The 10,889-nt window shown below is 26.9% G+C and overlaps 1 pseudogene; it reads right to left on the bottom strand.

Moving 5' to 3' along the window:
• Positions 1 to 2,789: 2,789 nt before the first annotated feature.
• LOC112770651 (probable terpene synthase 2) lies at positions 2,790 to 10,353 on the bottom strand (annotated as a pseudogene).
• Positions 10,354 to 10,889: the final 536 nt, after the last annotated feature.

Raw genomic sequence — 10,889 nt, 5'->3', positions numbered from 1 at the left:
TAATTAAAGCACTCTATTATTATCTTTATCTTTTCTTATACACTCGCATTCCACCACTAGGACTCCTTGTCTCTTGGTCCTATTCCTTTAGATTCACCAAATCTTTCTTTTACTGTTCTTCTAATAACTTCTGCCATCTCCCTCCACATCTCTTCTGTGCTTCCATTCCCATCCCACTTTGCCTCTTCTCCTACTCGTTTTAGGAAGCTTATTTGTTCCTCATCTTTCATCCGCCACCACCTCGTTCTTGGGTTCTTTGTATGATATTTTTTCTCAATTTTTACTCAATGCGAAAATCTATGACGAGCACCCTATGTTGTGTTGTCAATTTCTCTCCCGGGATAATTTTACAATTAATGCAAAATTTTTGGTCGACTCTCCTCAACAAGAAAAATTCGATTTGAGAGCTTGTCATGCCACTCTTATAGGTTATAAGATGTTCGTTTCTCTTTTTAAAACATGTATTTGTGATGAGAAGATCAAAGATTGAGAAAAAGTCTAAAATAGTTTTACCCTCGGCATTGATCACCCCGAAATCATGGCCTCCGTGAATACTCCCATACACAGTCACTTCTCTCCCAACATGGCTATTCAAATCTCCTCCTAAGAAAATCTTATCTTCCGAATGTATGTCTTGAACCAAACTCTCTAGATCCTCCCAAAACCTTATTTTTTGTTGTTCGTCCGAACCCACTTGCGGTGCATAGTCGCTAATCACATGGAAAGCACCTCCCTCCACCACAAGTTTGATAGAGATGATCCAATCTCCCACCCTCTTGACGTCCACTATGTCCTTCTTCCACTGCTTATCCACAATAATTCCAACACCATTCCTATTCTTCACCATTCCTGTATACCAAAGTTTGAAATCAGAAGTATCCAACTCCCTAGCCTTTGCACCAACCCATTTTGTTTCTTGTAGGCACATAATGTTAATCTTCCTCTTTGTCATGGTGTCCACCACCTCCATGGACTTTCCTGTTAGAGTGCCTATGTTCCATGTCCCAAATCTCAACCTTCTGTCGCTCCGACCTTTACCTTTTATTTTGTGAACTAGCTTATTTATCCTCGTCCATTCACGAAAATGCGAGAACCCTTGCTCATTTAGCACTACATCCGGACACCGATGCAGCGGCTCTTGCTCATTTGACACCGTACTCGAGCCATACAGCATGTTACTTCCGGAAAACAACCTAGCTTTAGCGCAATAATGTCTTTGATTCATGTCATGTGGATTCGACTATATTTTTATGTTGGTTGTCAAAAACCTAACACAACCCTCCTCCTTTATCCGGATTTGGGACCAGCTATGTACCGCAAATGTAACATAGGTGGAGTTTATTGTTAAAATAAATGGATAATTTTAAATATAATAAGTATGTAATTATAAATGCATATATGAAATTTTAGATGTTAAATTAAATAAGATCATTTTAAATTATTGTCTTTCTCGTTTTACTTTTTATATAAATACATATATTTTTTAAACTTATTTTTAATATTTATTTAATATTTCAATATATATTTTATACGAATAATTAATTTGGTGGCTAGTTATTGTATATACCTAATATGATAGTTGAATTTTTTTTATGTTGTGTTTGTATATTTCACATAAATATACCTCATTAGAGACAATGTCATCCATGAACCTGCAAATAATTGTGGAAGCTCTAACAATTTTGGGTTTACTTGTTACCCATTTGAAGATGTCTTGATATCTCCCATGCCAATGTAAGAACTTGTCACAAGGAATGGATAAACAGATGATATTGTTGATATCTGGATGTACTCTGTTATTGTTAGTATATATTTGTTATTCAACCATTCAGCCTCAGTCATAAAGGTCTGGGTTGTCTTCTGAGGCTGCCATTCAACATATATTATATAACAAAATCATTATTGCTAATTTTTTATGGTATTTTTTAACTCAACAAATTTAGAACAAGTGAATTAACTATTTAATTAAAACGAAATTTAAATTTTTAATATTTATTTATACAGACAAATAAATTAATCATTCAATCAATTTAAATTTATTATAAATTCAATTATTTTTAGTAAGGATGAACATGCCAACTATATGAACCAAAGAAATTCATAAAGTATTTAGACTAATGTACAATTGGAGTGTCAAATGTGTCAATTTATAATTGTTCAATCTTTAGTTATTAATGAATTTTTATTCACTAAAAATTTTCAAGAATTATTAAACTAGTCTTTCTTTCATTTTCAACCAAATTTTGAGTATAAATAAATAAATTCTTAACAAATTTTATTATAAGATAATTAAATTTCTAAAAAAATTATTATAAAATAAATTAATCCATTCAAAATAACAAAAAGACTAATTTATTTCATGATAATAATTTTCAAGAATTTATAAAAAAATAAAACTTCATTGCGACCAACATGTCTAATCTTAAATTTGTTGAGATTGCTCTTTTTTTGTTTTATTGACAAAGTAGTGACTAGTGAGGCAGAGGATCTTGGTCCATAGATAATAAACTGATTACACAATAAAAAAGAATATTATGTGATCATTAAAATTTATTATTTTTTGTCATTAATTAATCATTAATGTTTAGAAGTATAAGCTAAAATATGTATTATTAAATTACTAAACTAAAAACATTGAAATAATAGCTAAAAATAACAGGCAAAAATATGAATTTTGATGGATTTCTAGTATTTATTCACCATAATTAAGTGTTATATTATAGCATTTCATTAGCAGCAAAGGTTGTAAATTTTATTATTACAATCTCTAAGTGTAAATAACTAGATAATTCAAAGGGTAATATATTAACAATTTTATTAGGTAAACAATAAGAGATGCGAACAACGTGAATAATTGGCTGCATTTCAGACCTACTAACTATGTTATATTTAATTAATTCAAAATTTTTAAATATTAAAAATAAATTTTCTTTTTAACCTATTGTTTACATTGTTAAAAAAAAACGTTATTCTCCCATATTTTCTTATATATTAAATAAGAAAATTCTCCTTCAGTTTTATTACATTATATTTTGCTTAGGCATAAGAGGTTTCATATTCTTAATCCTTCCTTCTCATATTATTGGCACCGGATCAACAAGCAAAGCTTGAATGCATTTCTTCATTTTTCCTTCAGCATGAGTGTAACAATCTTCATCTTTGTGCATCACATCAATAAATCTTGCCATGTTGACAATACGCATTAGAAACAACATTGGAACTTTAGTTGGCTTCAGGCATTCCTCATTTATATCCTTCCAAGCATTTGTAACTCCCTTTTGCAATTCTTGAATGGCTTCTTCTTTGGATATATCACATTCTCTCATATAGCATTCTAAGTATGAGACAATATGTTCTCTTTTCTGTTCAAACTGTTCAATATTATGAGATTTAGTTCTTAAAATAATTTTTACATAACTAAAGAATAAGGAAAAACATTCAAAAAATAAATTATTCATTAAAATTTAATTATAATGTGAATTGAACTTTCAAAAATGCGATGTGCCCACAAAAATGAGCACTATGTATTTTCGCTTAACAAAAATATTTGAAAGATAATAAAAATCAGTTTAAAATAGCCAAAAAAAATTTATTATTTTGCATTCTTTAATTATTTTTGAAATAAATAGATAATTTTAAATGTAATAAATATATAACAACTATAAATGTTACATGCATATATAAAATTTTAATTAAATGTTAAATTAAAGAGAAAATTCTATTTCCCTCCCCTACGAGATGCTAAAATGACACTCCCCTCCCCTCTATTTTATAAATGTACATTCTCCTCCCTTCTAACTTTTAAAAAACCTCCTCTTTAATCCATTTTAAATTTTTTGTGTTAACTAATGTTAATTTTATCCATTTTTTAAGAAAAAATAAATTATTTTTTGAAAAAATACCCATTAATAAAAATTTTATTTTTTAGTATTAAATTTTGCTTACCAAAATATCCTTTAATAAATTATTCTTTTATTGATTAAATTGTATTTTTACCAAAATATTTTTAAAAAATTAATAATTAAATTATTTTTTCTAAGATACCTAGCCTTCAATAATTTTTTAATTATTAAATTGTGATTTTACTAAAATTTTTGTTAATAATTATTTTTATATTTACTATTAATTTTTTTAAATCAATATATATTATTTTAACATTAAATAAAAAATCTTACTACTTTTAATATGTATAACAATTAATATATATTGATAGTAAAAAATAATCTTACTAAAATTTTTTATTTAATGTTAAAATAATATATATAGATATCGAAAAATTAATAATAAAATATAAAAAAATTGTTAATAAAAATTTTGGTAAAATTATAATTTAATAATTAAAAAAATTATCGAAGGGTATTTTAGAAAAAAATAATATAATTATTAAATTTTTTAAAAATACAATTTAATCAATAAAAAAATAATTTATTAAAAGATATTTTAGTAAGTAAAATTTAATGATAAAAAATAAAATTTTTGATAATGGATATTTTTTTAAAAAATATTTTTTTCCTTAAAAAATGGATAAAGTTAGCATTAGTTAACACGAAAAGTTTAAAATTGATTAGAGATGAGGTTTTTTAAAAGTTAGAAGGGAGGAGAATGTACATTTATAAAATAGAGAGGAGGGGAGTGTCATTTTAACATCTCGCAGAGAAGGAAGTGAAATTTTCTCTAAATTAAATAGTGGCTAATTTTTGTATATATTTAGTATGGTAGTTAAACTTTTGTGTTGAGTTTGTATATTGCACATAAATATACCTCATTAGAGACAATGTCATCCATGAACCTGAAAATAATTGTGGAAGCTGTAACAATTTTGGGTTTACTTGTTACCCATTTGAAGATGTCTTCTGTGGCCATATCTTTCATGCCAATGTAAGAAGCTGTTATTAGCATTGGATAACCGGATGTTATTGATGATGTTTTGATGTATTCTGTCATTGTTGGTATATACTTGTTATTCAACCATTTGACCTCAGTCATGTAGGCCTGGATTGTCTTTTGAAACTGCCATTCAACACATATTATATAACAAAATAAGCCCATATATTAAAATATAGGAGTAATCCCTATATGTTTATATAAATATCTCTTCCGTCTCAAGTATTTTTCAACTTTAATTTACTAAAAAATGGTCTAAAATATTTGCTAACTTAATTATCAGAGTCCCTTACATTATCACTTCACATCTCTTCACCAGAAACTTAGACGAAGACATAGATTCTTTCACCTAAAAACATCTGGACTTCACATTCAAACTCAAATGACCGTAGTTTTTAGATAAGTTTCGGAATAGTTGTAATGTGATAAATTCAATTATTTTTATATACACGCCAACCACAGGAACAAAAGAACTTCATGAAGTATTTAGACTAATTTACCATTAGAGTGTGAAATGTGTCAATTTATAATTGTGTGATTTGTATCATATAAGAGCTATATGAAGTTTTAGGTTCAAATCTTAGTATATATATTATCAATGTATCCAAAAAAAATTAAATAACCGAATTTCAATTCTTGAATTCAATGTTGCATCTAATTTCAAATGATTATTAATTCGAGTTTGGCTATAAAAGACCTCAAACGAAATAAACTTGATCGGCCGTATAGTATCTATTTCATAAATTTAGCAAAACATGATGCTATCAAATTTAAAAAATGACCACATGTCATTAATTTACATGTTGGATGCACTCTGTTTTCAAATTGAATAAGTTTAACAACAAAACAAGTAATATATTGTCAAAATTAATTTGGAATAGTTTATTGACTTAAACAAGTGTTGTAGATTCGAATCTCTCCTTATGCGAAAGATATCGTAAACAACCAAAATAAAAAAAAAATAACATATTGTGGAAAGGTCAAAAGAGAGTCTTACTTCTTTTATGACATATTTAATGCAATGTGTTCTTCCTTGCTTTTCAAGTTCTCTTTCTGCTTCTTCAAAAATATTGAAGAGAGACTCATAAATTAATTTCATGTATTTTGGAAGATCATTCAAACAGCCAATATCCCACCTGGAATGAAACAACTTAGAAAGTTTGGTACCAATAATATCACAAATCTCCTAACCATTAATTCTAAATTAAATTCAAATCTTAAAATTAAAAAAGGCATGATATTTTCCTTAAGAATTTCAGATATGAAGAAATAAAGGTTTTGGTTGTTGAGTATGTTGGATGGTTTTTTACTTTAACTCTTTAAAAGAAAAAATTAGAAAAATTTTGGAAAAATGTACAAATAGTTGGAAACTGAAATTGATTGAGTTGCAATCTCAATAGATTTTTTAAGAATTTTGAAATTAATAAAAAGAAGAAAATCCAAAATCGATTTAAATTGATAATAAACTAATGAAATTAATTAATTTTGTTAATAAATGAAAGAGATAAAAATAACAAAAATTAGGAGTTCTGAGAGAGAGAAAAAACTCAAAAAAAAAAAAAAAAGAGAATCTAGTGAAAATAGAAAATTTGATAATATAATTAATTTTATTTAAAGTTAAAGTATAAAATATTAGGTTGGCTACCTAGCATAACAAAAACTATTATCTATTTATAATTTCTTACTAACCTTTCAATTGCCTCAGTGAAAATTTTAATTCATCTATAGTTCCATAAGCATCGTATGTATCATCAATAATTGACGTAAAAGCTAACAATTTTGTCAATATTTTTCTAGCTTGAAAATATTGAGGCTCAAAATAAACCGCTAGAACCCAGTTACAACATTCCACAATTCTATCTCGAGCATATGGAAAATTTGCAGGAACATCAAGCTTCTTCCACCACCTAAAATTAAAGAACAAAAACACAATAACAATGACAATAAGAACAAGAAGCATTCTCGGAAAACAATATAATAACAAGGTTATAAATTATAATATGGTGTGTTTAGTTAAATAAATAAATTTAGTGATTGATGTGATTAATTCGGTTAAGTAGACTACTTAAGAGAGAATAAAAATTATTTATTTAATAATTAGCAAAAAAATCACCTCCAAAATTCATGCATTATGAATTTAAAATTCAAAATATAATTATCAAATTAATTATGTTATGTTTATATTAAAAATTAAATATATAGATAAAATATATGTTAAAATATAAAATATATATTAAAAATAATTATATAATAATATATATATTTATATATAAAAATATAATAACTAATTTGTTAGCTAATTATTTTGTGTACATGAGATTTTTGTTATCTAAAATATGTATTAATTTATTGTTGACTGTTTTAATTTTATTGTTTTCTCATATTTATCTTATTGATGCAACTTGCACAAGGTATGCTTATTAAACAGGTGTCAACGAACTATAGCTTAAATATTATAGTCTCATTATTATTCTTATCTACAGGTTTCAAATTCGAGTCTCACTCCTAATTTTTTATAATAAAAGATATGGTTAATTAGGTGAGTGATAAGTCCAGCAATCTATGATGCACGGACACTGACACGGACACGGGACATGACACGACACAGGACACGCCAACACGCACATTTTAAAATCTTATAAGACACGGGGACACGCATTCATATAAAATATAAAGTATTTTTTTAGATAAATCGTAATGATATTTTAATATTTTATTAATATTAAAATATAAATTAATTTTTTAATAATTTTTAATGTCTTATTTTAATTATATCAAGTATTTAAAATATCTTTTTATTTTAATAAATAATAATATATACTATATCTAAATTTATTTCAAAAATATATGTTAAGAATAAGAGTGGACACGCTTGACACGTGATGGTATTTAGGTGTGTCCAAGTCATAGTTGTCAGAACCGAACCGGTGATCGAACCGGTCAGGTCACTGGGTCACTGGTTCACTGGGTCACTAGTTCAACCGTTGGGTTACTGGTTGAACCGGTTGACTCGGTCCTATGTAAATAAAAAATAAAAAATAGTTAAAAGTTTAAAATTAAAATTTAAAATACATATTTTTACTAACATTTTAAAATATCAAGTTATTTTAAAACAATATGGAACATGAACAATAAATATTTTATTATTTTTACTCTATCATAAATATTTTTATTTTGTTTTTATATTAAAATAACTATTATTTTTAAATTTTAATAATTTATTAATTAGTTTATATCTTTTATACTATTATATACTACAAGTATTTATTAAAAAATAATATTAATAGCTATTATATAATTATAAAAAAATAAGTGAGTTTATAATTAAAATTAAAATAAATTAAATAAAAGTAAACTATTTGATAGAAGATATCTATATGTATTATAATTTGCATAAATTTTAATAGAAAACATAGTGGTCTAGTGGTTGTAGAGCCCTTTGGTTTCCTTGAGGGTAGGGGTTTGAACCTTACTTCAAACATTTTGGAAATATTTTCTTTCAAGCGGTTCGGTCAGACCACCTCACCGGTTCGTACCGGTTCATACCGAGTTTGACCGGTTTAATTTCTTGTGCGGTTCAAACACTGGACTGGACCGATATAGAGTCTGGTTCATCGATTTTTCGGTCGAACCGGTCAGTCCGGTCCGATTTTTACAACTATGGTCCAAGTGTGTCCGAAGAAGAATTCACCGGTTTTCCGGTCGAACCGGCCAGTCCGGTCCGGTTTTTACAACTATGGTCCAAGTGTGTCCGAAGAAGAATTTTTTATTTTTTATTAAGACACGATTGGACACAGCAGACACGCGTGTCAGACGAACACGCAGACACGACAATTCAGCGAAGTGTCTGTGCTTCATAGCCAGCAATCCACTAGGCGATGAGGTCCCTCCTGACCCTATTTACAGGTCTAGCAATAATAATACAAAACTATTGAAAAAAAAAAATCATTTTACAAAATATATAATTTTTTTTTGTTTGGATTTATTTCAATAATTTTTTCTTATTTTTATCTTGTAATAATTTTTTGTTTTCCTTTGTTTTGTTTATTTTCATTAGTTTGACGTGAAATATATATTAGTACAAAAATTAAAACACAACTAACATAACTAATAAAATATAAAAAAGATTACAGACTATAAAAATTTATTATTTTTTACTATTATTTTTAGTTATTAATTTAAATTTTTTATTTTAATAATTTAACAACATATTTTAATTTATTCTTTTAAATATTAATGACAAAAAATAATAAATTTTTATAATCCTCTAATATTTTTCATAAAATATATCAGCAATTAACCTACTATAACATAAACATTAAAAAAAAAAAAAAAAACTGACAGTCTAACTCTCAATATATATGGAAACTAAACATTTTAAACTTTTGTGGAACAATATAAACATTACCCAAAATTATGGATTTGAAACTTATTTAACCGATGATGATTTTGTGGTGAAAATTAAAGAGCTTACTTGCAAATGTTGCCAACTTCTTTCCGATGCAAGTTTTGTAGGAAATTAAAATCTAATTTTGCAAGAGTGAGGAGAGTGTGATTATGGGTTGGATCTTGTTCATATATTGAAATAAAACGGCGTGCCTCCAATCTCGGCAAACCTCGGTGTAAAGATTGCTTTAAACTATAATTGACTTGTGCTGCAAGTGAAGGCTTCAATTGGGTGGCAATGGATTTAAGTTGAGTGGAAGCGAATGCATAAGCTTCATCTAATATCTCTTCTCCATGAATTCTGAGATGACATGCTTCATACAATTCTAGCAATCCCTCCACATCCTTCACAAGTTTTTCACTAAACTTTCCATTCTCATCCTTGTATTTGTTGAACACATCTAGATATTGTACAAAAATTAAACTAAGGTTATTTTAAGCCAAAATATAAAATTAACCGAAAAAATATAGAATAAGGTATATACTTGGTGAAACGTGATATCCTTGTTGCCTTAATAACCTAAAAAGTAAAGCAAGTAAGCGAAGGTTATCATCAAGATTTATTATTTCTCCATTTTTGGTATAATTCTTGTGAATTTGTTGCAGCAATTCATCAATCTCGCTTTCAAAGTGATAATGAATGCCCAAACGACATATTAAATCAATCAAGTCAACTATTTCTTCAATGGGCTTTGAGGCATCAATAAGCATTTTGACAACTTGTTTCTTCAGATTTTCAATTTGTGCCTTCGTTTCATGGTCAAATTCCTGCATTATATCCATATAAAAGATATATCAGTTGATTATTATTGCATTTGCATGCATGTATAAGGAACAATATAGAGAGATATATACCATGGATTGTGAAGCATATTGAAGGAAATAATCCTTCCAAATACTTGGATGATAATTTGCAGTGTTTCGATCACGCATGTTGAATTTTGCATCAGGTTTGAAGCAATCAAGTACTGAAGTGTTAGTACTACACATCCTTTATTTCTTTATCAATATTGCATTCTATGTTATGACTTCTATCATGCCTACTCATATATAGGAAAAATCTGTGGTCCGGATAGGAAAACGGATATATATCCACCGACACACGTTTGGTTATTAGAATAAAATAAAATATGATACTAAAAATAAAACATAATAGATTAAGATATAAAATTTAGTATTTTTATATTTTATTTTATGATAAATTAAAATAAATTATAAAAATTTAATTTATTTTTATTTTTTTCATATAAAAATTGAGAAAAAAATATAACAATAAAAAATATAATTATAAAATTTAATAAATATAATAAAAAATAAAAAATAAAATATATTTTTTGTTAGTGTTTTTAAGTTATTTTTGTTAAAAAAGATATAAAATACATTAATTTAATGTCTCTAGATTTATTATGGCTCAATATTTTCGTTATGGAACTAAGCAGCGTGATGTGCTTCGATATGGAACTAGAGCGTGCTACACAAAGGGTGGGATAACTTTATGTCATTTGCAGGGGCAGAACTCGCATGGTCCGAGTTCTTTGCCTTTAAAACATATGCCAACA

This window comes from Arachis hypogaea, chromosome 18 (assembly GCF_003086295.3).
Source record: "Arachis hypogaea cultivar Tifrunner chromosome 18, arahy.Tifrunner.gnm2.J5K5, whole genome shotgun sequence".
Classification (NCBI taxonomy): domain Eukaryota; kingdom Viridiplantae; phylum Streptophyta; class Magnoliopsida; order Fabales; family Fabaceae; genus Arachis; species Arachis hypogaea.
The sequence above is the reverse complement of the archived record's forward strand: the minus strand, read 5'-3'. Positions and strand labels throughout refer to the sequence as shown.